This window comes from Myiozetetes cayanensis, unplaced genomic scaffold (assembly GCF_022539395.1).
Source record: "Myiozetetes cayanensis isolate MyiCay16 unplaced genomic scaffold, myiCay2020 scf5-8, whole genome shotgun sequence".
NCBI lineage: Eukaryota > Metazoa > Chordata > Aves > Passeriformes > Tyrannidae > Myiozetetes > Myiozetetes cayanensis.
Window position 1 is genome coordinate 24,873,437 of NW_026087742.1, and position 13,382 is coordinate 24,886,818.

General features: G+C 48.4%; 1 protein-coding gene across 1 annotated transcript in view; it reads right to left on the minus strand.

Moving 5' to 3' along the window:
• GPR156 (G protein-coupled receptor 156) overlaps positions 1 to 696 on the minus strand; it is a 31,167-nt gene extending 30,471 nt beyond the window's left edge. The window contains exon 1 of the mRNA XM_050332936.1: positions 645 to 696. The gene's annotated coding sequence lies outside the window, so the exon portion shown is untranslated. The remainder of the gene's footprint in view (positions 1 to 644) is intronic.
• Positions 697 to 13,382: the final 12,686 nt, after the last annotated feature.

Here is a 13,382-nt window from a genome sequence, read left to right on the forward strand (position 1 = left end):
CTCTTACCCAGTAGGTTGTCGCAGTGTAGAGTTTGGTTGCAACCAATCAGCTCCGCAAGGCACACAGTTCGCTCAGGTAGCAGCAGTTTGGTTTACTATAAACTAACCCAGCGCTGCAGCTTCAAATTTTTGCATCCTGCAAGGCAGCTCTTTCCCATCGCGAGGTGTCGGCAGGCTCCCGTTCCCACAGCCGACTTCTGCGGCGTGCTTGGAGCCTTCGGGACGGTATTTTCTGGAGAGCTACAAAACACCGTTCCATGCCCGCCCCGTTTCAAGCTCAGGGATGCACTCCGAGCACGGCCAAGCAAGCGAAGGGCGAACGAGGAGCGCTCCATCTCCCAAGTGCGTCCCCAGACCGCGGCCTCCCTGTCCCCGGCGGGAGCACTCGGGGGGCTGCCAGCCCTTCCCCGCGGGCTCTCCGAAGTGGGGATCTCGCCAGGCTGCACCCACGCCACCCGGCATCCTGTGGGGAAAGCGACGAGGGGAGCAGAAACACACCAAAGCGAAGAGCGCCGGGGCAGGAAAGCAACTCGGGGGGTAAACGGGGCGCTCTCGTCTCAGCCATCCTGCTCGCAGCCCCCAACCACCGCTGCCAGTCCCCTTCTCCCCAGCCCCCTCTTCCCAACCCCGGACCCCCGACCCACCTGCGGGGACGGCACCCGGGCGCGGGATGCAAACCTGCGGGGCTGGAGCAGCCCCGCCGCAGCCGCCGGGGACGCGGAGCTCCTCGCCAGCCCCGCAGCGCCCCGGCCCGGCCCGGCGGGGGCGGGAGGGGCCGGGCCAGCCGCGCTCCTCCCGCCGGGGCGGTGGGGCCGGCCCCTCTCCCGCCGGACGCAACTTTTGGGCAGTGGGGAAAAACGCGGGGGCCCAGGCTGTCCTGGCGGGGCTGGACCCCCCTTGACGCCGGCGCCTCCTACAGATAACCGCAGCATCAAACCCTCCCCAAAACAACCCCCGTGTCGGAGCCGACGAGAGCGGGACCTCCCGGCACAGCCCACCCGCCTGGCCTCGGCTGACCTGACCCCGCCGCCGCAGCCCATCAGCCCCGCGGTCCCACGGCTGTGCCCATCTCCTGTTCCTGCCGGCGGGATGCGCCCGGCTGGGAACGGGCCGCCTCGCTCGGGCGCTCCTGTCAGCTGAGGCAGCACAAAAACCCCGCGTCTGTGGCAAAACCGGCCCGAGAAGTGAGTAAACGCGAGGGCGGCCAACCTCGTGCTCCGTGACCTGCTTGTGCCGCCCCATGGCTAGTGGTAGCCAGCGTGACTACTGCAATAGGTATGTCTGTGAGAGCAGCAGTCAGTGTCATATGGACAGACCCACCGCCTCCCTCAGCATCCCCGTACCGACCGTTTCCTCTCCTGCCTCCCACGGCCCTGATGCAAGCATCAGCTTCGTGCTCTCTCCTCACAGGACATCCACTCAATTTTACCGGATTTTCCCTCCCAACTCGTAAAGCCAAAAGCTCTGCTGCAGCACCAAAGTTTCTCTCCCAAGCTGCAGCAAAGTGCCAGGTGCTACTAGAAGGGCCTGTTTGCAGACAGGTGCAAGGCTGTGCAGGTCTTCTCTCTTCATACACTTCTGTTTATCTCATTATGTGACTCTGGCATTATCAGTGCTAATTTTTCACTTCTGCCCATTCCCAAACATGCAGAGCCACAAGCCAGACACAACCTTGGTCTGAACAGGAGCAAAGAGGTTTGCACAGCCCCGTTAGGCACAGCTGTGCCACATAATGCTGTCATAAACAAACTGAAACCTGTTAGATCCCAAGCCCAGTAAAAGCATTCAGTTTGAGGCCACCGGTTCTGGCAGCAGCTCCCACTGCCCTTTACTAGGTTTGACTGACATCCCAGATGAGAAGTTGCAATTGGACCTCTCTACTCCCTTTTCCCATCCTATTCTGAGGCAAAACAGAAGGATGTACCCTTGCCCAGGGAGTCTAACACACCACTTTCCAGAAAATGTTTTCTAGCCTGGACAGTTGTGGGCAATGAAGGCTCAGCCCTGGATCTTGAGCTGCTGATGGGCCAGAGGGTCATGTCCAAAGCAGGTGAAGGAGGTAGGAGCCTTGTTACTGCCACATACAAAGGAGAATGAAAAAGCCCCTTGGAGATCAAGGTCCAGCCCTGGTGGCCAGATCTAAAAGCTGGAGACCCATGGATTAATTCTGAATTTTGGCACTGAAAGCAGCACCTCAACTTACAGAGGTGCAGACTATCTGCAGCTCACTGTGGCTGTAATGAAGGTCTCTCATATTTCAATATTTCTGGAAATCTGATCTTTTTTAAAACATGCAGACTCTCAAACTGGACTTGACAATCTGGTCTCTGCCTCCGTAAAACCAGGATCATAAACAGAAACGTCTCTCAGCGGGAAGGGAGGGGAAAGGAGTGAGAACCTGACTGTTCACACAGGAACAGGAGTGAAGTGCCTTATTTCTGGTTCCTCCCAAAGCTAACAGAGAGCACTCCTGTTGCCCACTGACTCATGCTTATTACTAAGCACCTTGTAAACAGCAGTAATGAGAAAATGCCGCTTTGTGCCTGCTTTGGTTTTGCTCCTGGGTTTTGCTCTCAAAAAAGAAAAAATCAAATCTCTGGGGGTACTGACATTTCCACGGCAACTGTTACAGAGATGTGCACATGTATCACCTCTTTCTTCCTCACCAGCAGAAGTGGAACCACAACCTCATCCCAGTAAGTTCTGCAGCCCTCCGAGAGCTTGGATGTCCCTCCAGGTGTCACTTGGCATTGTCAAAGAACACACAGTTGCAGCCAGGATGTTGAGGACTCTGGAAAAATCACCTGGGTGTTTTGTCCAGAGGCAGAAAAGCGTGTGCTGTACTACAGGTATGCACCAAAAGAGGATTTGTGCTGCCAAGCAGGCAGGAACAGCGGTCTGGAGAGGCACAAGTGAGGGCAGAAGGCACATAGTTAAGGTGAGTTGTGTTACAAACTCCACAGGGACGAGGCCTTTTCATGCCAAAGGATCCTGCTGTGCTTGAAGAGCGGTCAGTAACCCCAGGTTGGAAACACATCGCCCCATGCCAGAGAATAACTGGAGCCCAGCAGCGGTATGGCTCAGCCTGAGGCTGGCTCCTAGCAAGGGAAAGCAAAAGCTGAACTCATTTGAAACTGCCAGGGCAGGCAGGATGCAAATTTCTCCCTCTGTCTTCCATGTCTTGCCTCTTTCCCTGCTCTTTTTGGACATCCTGCTGAAAAGCTGGACTGCAGAGCTACCTGGAGGGGTTGATTATCCATCACAGCACTCCCTGATAAGAAGGATAAAACACCTGCTCTTGACTGCTGCTCTGGCTCTTCATCCTTAACACCTCATTCATCCTGCACAGAGTTACTTACACATCACGCCTGCTGGATCCTTCTTGGGAGTTGTGATGACCTGGGACACAGCTCCTCATTTTGGAGGGATGGCCCATGTCATTTGCTCCAAGATGCATACCATGGTTTGACACTTACTTCAAGCTGACTGTGGAAAAAAAGGGGCTTGGAGATGAGTTTTGTGGAATGAGAGTCCCTACTTGCCAGTTGTCAGCAGTAACACCTCTCTTCTGGGGTCTGGCACACAGCAGGGTTTCAGCCCATTTAACACATCCATTTTGTCCATCCTCAAGTATTCACATTCAACTAGAGTGTCACACAGAGCTACATCAAAACTGCCCTCTACTTTAATGGTGGCCTTCGGTCATCTGCTAAATTCTTCTTAAGCAACTCACACTGCAGTCAAATTTCAGTACACTTGTCTAAGTGTTCTTCGGGATGAACTGCCATTTGTATGTTCTTTTTGGGGAAAATTTAGTCTCTTGGAAAAGCCAAATTCATATATATGCCTACCTACGATTGTCCTGACTCTGCTCAAGTAACTCGTAATGAGGCAACTGTTCTCAGCAACAAACTCTTCCTTACCGACCACCATGACTCTGAAAAGGATACAGTGTGTGCTGGATGGATGCATCCTCTGCTGGGAAATTACCATCCAGCACACTTAGAAACTCTCATGAGACTTGACTGTGGCCTGCAGGCAATCTCCACAGATGTGTCCTGGAATTAAATTATCTATGCAAATACAGTTTTCTTTTCACAGGTTGCAAATAAGCCTGTAGAGAAAGATCCGTCCTGGGCCTCGTTTGATGAGGGAGTCAGTTACACACACAGGCTTGCACACAGCACTCCCTCTTGGGCTTTCCTGCTCCCAGTTAAAGCGGGTAATGTTGCCATTAGCATACAGCACCACCCTCCTGTCTTTCACGGGCTATCTCCTTTCTCAGCATGTGGTAGCCAGCAGTTGTAACATCTCCAGTAAAGAAAGCATCTGCCCACACTCAGGCAATAGCAGTTTTGTCCAATTCATCTTAAAAGGGAAAGTTTTTTTCACTTTTTCCTCTTACAGACAGAGTTTCTTCTTCTGGAATTTAAACAGCTGATTATTTTCTTTTCACACACCCGCTTTAGTCCACAGTCCCTTAAGTTGTTGAAGCTTTTACTCATTTGAAGGTTCACTTCGCAGGGTTCATTAAAAACATCACGCCTTTCCCAGCCCATTTCCAGCACATGAGCCTGTGCACTGGGCTTTGGACAGGCAGGCCATCCCAGAGCACCGTTCCATCCCCAAGAACCAGGGCTGAATGCCCCACACAGTGCAGTCTCTCAGCAAACACCAGCCATTGGTTCAGCCTCCAGGATCTTCTATCCTCTCCTCCAGCTCACAGGAACAGGACCTTGGACTTTCTTCTACTCTTCTGAGGTTTCTAAAGGCTTGAACAAGCTCTTGTTGTTCCCACACCATCCTGTTACCTTTCTGACCCTTCCTAAACAGTCTTTCCTCAACTCCTCTTCATTCTCCTTAACAGAAGGTGGTCATTATAATCACTTGACTTGTTAAGGCAACTGGGGACATGTGTGGGCTACTCTTACAAATTGAGCCAAAGAGCTGCCCTCAGGGAGGTTCCCACTGCTCGCTCCATTCCTCCCAATACATCCTGGAACACTGTCCATTCAGATGGTGAAATCTCTGCCAGGAGTAGTTAGGTGCAGCTGAGAACAGCAGTATGGACCGGGTCACATCCCCTTTCAAGTCTGTTTTCTATGCCTCTGTGAAGTGCTTTAAGATGACTCTGTAACTCACTCCTGCCACAGCAAATTATGAGGCCAGCTGGTGCCTCTCCATCCAGGGCAAATTAAAAAACCTGCTTCCTTTGTAATTCAAAGCCCTGCATCTTCCCAGTTTTGAACAGTCTCTCAGAAAGATGATCTTACAATCTTTGTATGGTTGATGTGGACCCCACTGGTGCTAGGTGAACAAGCCAAGATCTTAGGAGTGATCCAGGTGGAGACAGAAATAGGAAAAAGCGGGGAGAACCAGAGGAATCAAGAATATGGTGGACGAAATGCACAAGTGGTATGCAATCCACGTCCCCTTGTAGCAAAAGCTGTGGTACTTTGAACATGTCTAGGGCTGGAACATCAGCTCCAGCGTGGTTTCCACTATGAATAGAACTGAAGCTCACTCCCACCAGTGAAAACTGGTTTGTTAGCAACACCCTACTCATCCTGCCTGTCTCTTATGTAAAGTAAGGCTAATCCGAGAACCACCTGACAGGGGGCCAGGTCAGAAAGTCACAGAAGGCTTGGGCCTGAGACATGACCTCCTTTCAGCTGCCGTTTGGCAGTTCCCTGCAAGAGCAGAGGTGGAAAGGCTGGTCTGCATCAACTCTCCCTAATCCTTTCTGCTCCATCCATTAAGCCAATCCATGGGGAATAAAAACTCTCTGTGAAGACTTTTTGCATCCTGCCAGTGGCAATGCTGGATAGGGACCAACTGGATGGAGAAAACCCTCTGTCAGTCTGTCGGATGTGGGAGGAGAGGTTAACAACCTTTGGTAAGCTGGTTTCTCACACGCTTTCTAATTACTGGTTTTTTTAGGGGATGGCATCAAGGAGAAAACATGAGGTTATGAATTAGGTACTGTGGCAAGGAAAAGGGAGCCAGGGGAGAGCTTCTGAGAAAGCAGCAGGATAACCCTACACCGCAATGTGTACCCAGAGTGTGTGGGAATCAAGTGAGGCTATGATCAAGCTTTCTGGTGGAAGAGCACCTCTCTGACTCTGGCAAACAAGGATGTTCATACAGATTTGGACCTTGGAGACAAATGATTGCCTCATCTTTGATGAGATTCTCTCCGACCAGTTACGATCATTCCCATTTTCAGAGTGATATCCTAAGGGAGTGAAGCTTATTCAGTGTACATGTTTGTCTTCCATCCTCCCAGCCCTCTTTACCAACTTGTCTTAAACTACCTGGCAAATCACAATAAATTTGACAGCGATCTGTGAGTCTCAAAGCTCTTAAGTTTCTACAAGTTCCAGTGGCTGGATGGGTGTCGTGGCTTAACCCCAGCCACCAACCAACTACCACGCAGCTGCTCGCTCAATCGCCCGCCAGCGGGATCAGGAGAGAGAGTCAGAAGGGTAAGAGCCAGAAAACTCATGGGTTGACATAAAGGGAGTTAATAGGGAAAGCAAAAGCTGTACACACAAACAAAGCAAAATGAGGAATTAATTCACTGCTTCCCATGGGCAAGCAGGTGTTCAGCCATCTCCAGGGGAGCAGGGCTCCGTTATGCATAGCAGTTACTTGGGAAGACAAACACCATCACTCGAAACGTCCCCTCCTTACTCCTTCTTCCCCCCACCTTTATATACTGAGCATGGTGTCATATGGTCTGGAATATCCCTTTGGTCAGTTGGGGTAACCTATCCCAACTGTGTCTCCTCCCAGCTTCCCATGCACCCCCAGTTTCCACATCAGTGTGGCAGTATGAAAGGCCTCGGCTCTGTGGAAGCACTCTTCAGCAACAGCAAAAATATCTTTACATTATCAAGCCTGTGTTCAGCACAAATCCAAACCACAGCCCCATAATAGCCACTGTGAAGAAAATTAACTCTACCCCAGCCAAAACCAGCACAAAGGGGAGAAAGAATCCTAGTGGATTGTTCCCTCTCCCACATGGGGTAGGAGCACATGCACAGCTTTTATTAAACATCAGCAAATCCCTCTCACAGGGATGGGAATGGCAGAATCACATATTATGTGGGGGTAGGGGAGGAGAGGAATAAGAACCAAGCAGTTTTCTGCTTTTTGGTTTTTCTCTGCTTGTTTTTTTTCCATTGGAAACTTGGTTTTCATTGGTCCCCCTTTTGGTGAGTGAATAGCTAATGTTCTCTAAGGTTAGATGGTGCTTCACTGAAAGGCCACGGCTGGGTTCCACACTTCAGAAAAGACTGCAGAGGACTGAGCTCCCGAAGGACCAGCCAGGGTTTGCTCTAGTGCACGCTGACACAGGGTACCAGGAGTTTAGCTAATTTTAGGTGGTAAGGGACTGGTCATGCCAGATGCAGTCAATAAGCCTGCTCACTCTTTCCTTTCATACTGAGTCTTAGTGTAGGATTTTTATTAAAGGTTTAGCGTGACCTGGAACCCAGAGGAAGCATTCAGCCTCTTTCATGCTAATCTGAACCACCAAAGCTTTTAAGGTTCACTTCGTGCTGCCAGCAACACCCAATGCCAGCAGTGATTAGTGGTCTCCTGGGAGGTATCTCAGCCTCTTAGGATTTGACAGGGAAACAATAAAGTTTGCAGTGGAGCCGAGTTTCAACTGTGCCCGTCTGCTAAATAACAAGTGGTAAATGATAGTTTCCTTCAATTGTAGCAGTTTGTGACTCCTCATGAAGTCACATAATGATCTCACCTCAGTTATTCACCGTGTCCTTTCTTCTACCTGCCATGGTAAAGATGTTTTTCTTTCTAACAATAGAGAATAAAACCAAAACCAAATCCCTTTCTATTAATGCAGATCTAATGCACATGCAATGCACAACATCCCTTGTTTCTGCCTCTAGCTGTCACATCTGAAGCATTTTTCCTTCTAAGAGTTGGAAAGACAGGCCACTGCCTTCCTTTTAAGGTGTCCCCTTGTCACTTGTTTCCCTGGATGCTAAGCACTCTGCTGCCAGGTAAGGACTGTGCATCCCTGTTTTCCAGATCCTCACAGTCAAGGAAAACTCTTGCACATGGCTGAGCTTAGAAACAAAGCCTTCAGTCTGAGCCTGAGGCTGACAGCCATGTGGCTCAGAGGGCACTGGTGGGAGATGTTCACCACTCAGTATTTGTTCGTGATGCTGGTGGGAACATTTGAATGAGGAGGTTTCCACGTCTATCATGAACGGGCCATCCTGAAGCAGAGACCAGCTGGCTGCATCCTTATCCATCCCCATGGGGACATCTATGGAGTGCTGGGGGCCAGCTCTGGAAGGTGTTTCTGGGCCCACTAGGAGGAAGAAGAGGAGGCACAAAAGATGTGGGGAGAGAAGGAAAGGCTACCAATCACTTGCACAAGCCCTGTGGAAAAGCATGTCCATGAGAGTGGGTTCCTTGGCAGAATGGACATACATGCTGGCTGCCAGAGAAGGGGATACAACATGAGGAATGGGAGGGAAAAGAAGTACAATGGGCTCGTGGACAAATCCTTGTGCAAAAGGAAGAACAAGAAGAAAAGAAAGGGGTGTTATGCAGAGGGAAATGGGAGTAAAGATAAGCCATTACTGCTGAGGAGCTGAATCAGTCTGCTCAATCAGTGTGAAGCCTTGACTTTCACAAGGACAGTGCTGTTGACTTTAGAGACAAAGGCAGAATGGGTTATGAGAAACAGAGTCAGGAAATGCAAGTTACCACCATCTATGTTTTCATATCTGTAATGCCAGGAATAGCTTAGTAAATAGGAAGTTAGAAGCCAAGAGCTCATCAGCTGAAGCTAACAGGGAAAGCGGAGCAAGAACAGAAGTGATGACCAAGAACCAAGGCAAAAGCAAGCCTGGCATACAAGGAACCAATTGTTTCTTACTCTTCATAAAAGCTGGCACAAACAAATTTTTAAAGCAGAGCTGTTGTTTCAAACGCAGCTTTAGAGGAGCTTTCAGTGGATGTGCAACACCCAATTGAACAACCACTTAAGTACATCTTATCCTTGATGGGCACTGATCTAAATATGCCCCCATTTTACACCTAGAATACAGGTCATATGATAGATTTTCCATAGCCTTTGAAGCTATTTTGAGTCAGGGACACGTACCTGAAAAATCACACATCTTTAGTAAAGAATTTTTAAGTGCTGGGAAGCACTTCGACCAATAAACTCACTGCTTTTTTGCCACTAGGAAATTAAAATCAGCCACTGCAGATTGCTTTACCCCAACATTTAGAAACTGAGATGGGAGAATATTTTCCAACCCACAACAGTTTTTGCTTACTGTCCTTTAAAAGGATTATTATCACAGGCTTTATAGGAGAACACGCACCAGCCCCGACACTGTGAACTCCTCAGTCTCTCTAAAGGTTCTGAAAGCCCACAGGCTACTTTAAAAATAAAAGAAACACACCTTTCTTTTCTTAAAAAGAAATTAAAAAAAAAGATGTCTGTGAAAAAGTTTATGACTAGATCTTCACCAATGAAATTTGCATAGAGAAGACACTTGTTACTGGATAAAAGATTGTGAAGACGATGTTTGTCAGATTTATTCACCCTGGAGAATTCTGAAAGAAGTTTGTGACAAAAACAACAGGACTTTCAAGTTTGAAAAGGTTGTTACTGTAAAAGGAAAGGGATAAAAAAGAAATTCATTGCTGAAATGGTTGGGCTGCCATGTACAATTCAACACTCACTGGGAAACTTCTCAGATCTGGGGTGTTTGGGCACATTACGACAAGGAGAAAACACAGGCAATGGAGAATTGTTTTTATCACTGTAGCCAGGAGTGCCAGCACTGATGTCTTCTCATAAAACACCAACTCAGCTTCTGCAAGGGTTAGTTAAACCTAAGAATGTATTTGGTACCTGGAAAAGTAGGCTTGGGAAAATATATTACACTGGCACCTGAAACAGCTGCAAAAGGTGACTGGAACAGACTTTTCAAAGGCCATTCCAGCCTTTCTTTGCTGGGCTATAACTGTGGACTTCAGGAATTAATGCACTGTGTAAACAAAGGTACTGTGGACCCATGCCCTGTGGTTGCCTGGACCAAGACTACAACAGCTCCAGTTGTCTGGACAGCCTTTGGAACGATAAAAAGTTTTTCTGCTGGTGATAAACCAGCCATCATCATCTTAAGGATTTGCTGGGTCATGATAGCCATGAATCTCCTCATAATTCCAGATATTACTGGAGGATTCATCTGTTGGTGCATTAATGAATAAGAAATACTTATTTGTGAGGCATATTTCATATTTCTACTTCCCTATCCACAGAAAAAGCAACATTTGTTACCTTTACATATGATTAAGTATGTTCTGCTCTATCCATAGGCCCTGTGTCACCCCACCATTGCTATTTAGTAATGTCAGACCAGAGCCTTATTTTGTCATGTCGAAGTATCATTAGGCTTCATCTTTGTCCCCAAAAATCTGGGGACAACACTATCACAGTTTAAAAAATATCAGGTAAGACTTACCTTCACTAGACATTTGTGAAGTGTGGAATGGTATAGAAGGCATATTCCATAAATTTGTTGGAAAGCTACAGCTTGTCTGAAGAGAGAGTGGAGCTCAGAAAATCCCACTAATGGGGATGTTTCCTTCTCACTCACCTGTTACAGAAGCCACCCTCAGACCCCACAATGGATGACCCAAATCACCCCTTGCATTGTACTTTTGCCAGGAGAACACAAATGATGTTGGAAAGTGTTGGAAGGCATTCCCTTTCAGGACACTCAAGGTTCAGAAGCTGGTACTGGGTCTGAAGAATTATCCTGAGACTGATGTTCTTTCATAATATGAACCCCCCAAAACTTAGGGAACCGGTAGTGTAACACAGAAGTGACACTTCTGCCACCCATTTTCAACCCACTTCTCAAAGGCAGTCACCTTGGAAGGGCAAATCCATGACGCTGGGAACAGAATTCCTATGACAGCGTAGAACAGGAGGAGGCAGCAACTGGTGAACCTCTTCAGGAGAAATGACCTTTTGGATGCAAAAGCTCAACTGCATAATGGCAAAGGCACCTGCCGTTTCCTAAGCCTAGGAGGCAACCTCACATGAGCCTCTCTTGGTTTTGTGTGCACGCTCAGCCAGGACTGTCCTCCCCTGGACCACGTAGGGATGTTAACATCCTCACTAGCAGCCTGGCCAGCTCTTAGGAGAGCTTGTTTTTGGGACAGCCACCCACACCATCAGCAGTAATTACAGTAACACCCCCTCCCCTTGCACATGCACTTTTCCAGGGTGTTGGTGGAAGATAAACCCTGCTAATCCCCCTCCTGTGCAAATGGCATTTATGTGCAGCTGGTGCAGGTAAACAAGCACAAGCTCAGGCTCCTCCTTGCTGCGGGAACACGCTGGTCCTGGGAGACACCCTGCCTTTGCCCTCTTTCCTGGGGGGAATTCACTAGCCACAATGCCCTGCTTGAAGTGGGGAAAACACAGGAGCAGGAATACACTCCATCTAGGCTTTGCCAGCCACTATTAATGCAGGCCATATTTATAGCAATAAACCAGAGCAGATACATTTAAACTCTACATGATTTAGGTAAGATGCCCACAGCCCTCTCTCAAGAGGTAGAGAACCAAACATGATTCTCCTGGATATATGCTCCACAGCGGTTTTCTTCCTCGTGGCCCACAATTGTGGGGACCTTTGAGAACAGGGATGAAAATACCTGTTGCCACAAGTGTGGCATATGCTGGCTGTAAACATTCAGTCAAGGAAAGTTTTTGCCTCCCAAGGCCATACTTCTCCCCTCCACATGCCCACCCAAAAAAATTTGCTTTCCTAAAAGCACTATGAAGTGTTTCTAGGCAGGATTCTTGGAGGGTTGTGCCTGGGTCTAGGGGAAAGCCACAGCCAGGCACCACAGTGTGGGCTTTCCCTACAAACCATGGCAAAGGGTCATCTCTGAACAGGTTTTCAAAGTGTAAGGCAGCCAGATGGGGTTGTAAGTTGTGAAAGACCAGAGTTTCAGACATTCCTGGACCATTTCAAAACGTGTTTTGACGAGCCCAGTTGCATGGGGTTTTCTGCAAGGCCTTTTATGATTATATCTCTCAGTAGAAGACTCAGGACTGCTTTAAAGAAAGAAAAACAAACAAAAAGATGCAATTTAACTCCAAATACCTGAAGAGAGTAACTAGGGAACCCAACTTTGGAAAACACACTGCAGTGTTTATTTGAAGATAAAAAGCACTACTGCAAACCACTCAGGTCTGATTGAGATTATAAAGGGTGTTTGGTTATATAAATGCGAGGGGTGTTTTAAAGTCTTCCAGCAAGTCCCTTTCAGCATTGCTACTCACAACAGAAACAAAGCCCCAGGGTCAGCCAGTGCTTTCACCAGCCCTTCTGTGACTGTGGGGAGGTTTTATGAGCAGGGGGTTGAGTTCAGGGTCCTTCAACAGAGAGCAGGGCAATACCCAGGGAAACAAAGCACTGCCTCGAGAGGCCCAGGGGGATCCTCTGCCAAGGAGATAGGAGACTGGCAGTGACCTGTTTACCTGAGGCAAAGGATGTTCCCCAAAGGACAGACTTATCCCCCCCCTCCAAAACCCACCCATAAGTGTTTGAAGCAGAGGGCTATTGTTAAGGGAAATACAAGGTCTCTTCTAGAATCCAGATCTCCATCCACCCTCCTCCCATTCCCATGATATGCCAGTTTGGTGAAGACTTGTTCAGTGCCATCTAGCTCACAAGCAGAACCCATTAAGTCATCTACACCCATCACATGGCTGTTCCGAGGAACAGCAGGGCTGCCCTCCCGAGTTAATAAACATTTACCAGCTTTGGCAACCACATAAGGCTGTCTGGCATAAAGGACAATGTTTGCTCAATACTACGCATGTTTGCTATAGAGTAGTTTTTACTATGGATGCCAGGAACACCAGGAATTACTGAAGCACACTTTTCCACAATGGTGTTTTCCTTTCCAATCAATTTTCAAAGTTCTAAGCCTGAAATTTACTCCGTCAGGGACAACCCCCAAACCCAACAATCCTGTGCCTTTCATAATGATCCTTTCACCAGCAGTAAATATTTGCGTCCTTGCAGATGTAAAGGGTAACATGTCAATCTGCTGGGCTAAGACTGTGGCCCCCCACCCCCACCCAAACTATCACCCAGATGAAGGGTTTGTTTGCCCTCCCAGCTTACCTGTTCATCATGTCCCTGTCACAGGCAAGGACCCTGTAACACGCTGGTCTGTCACGCTGCCTTACACGGGGAATGACACAGCTTGACGCAATCAATTATTTGCCAACACAATGATCTTCAGAGATGTGTAAATGGCAGTCAGCCTTGTGGGGCCTTGACACTCTGATCAAAGCA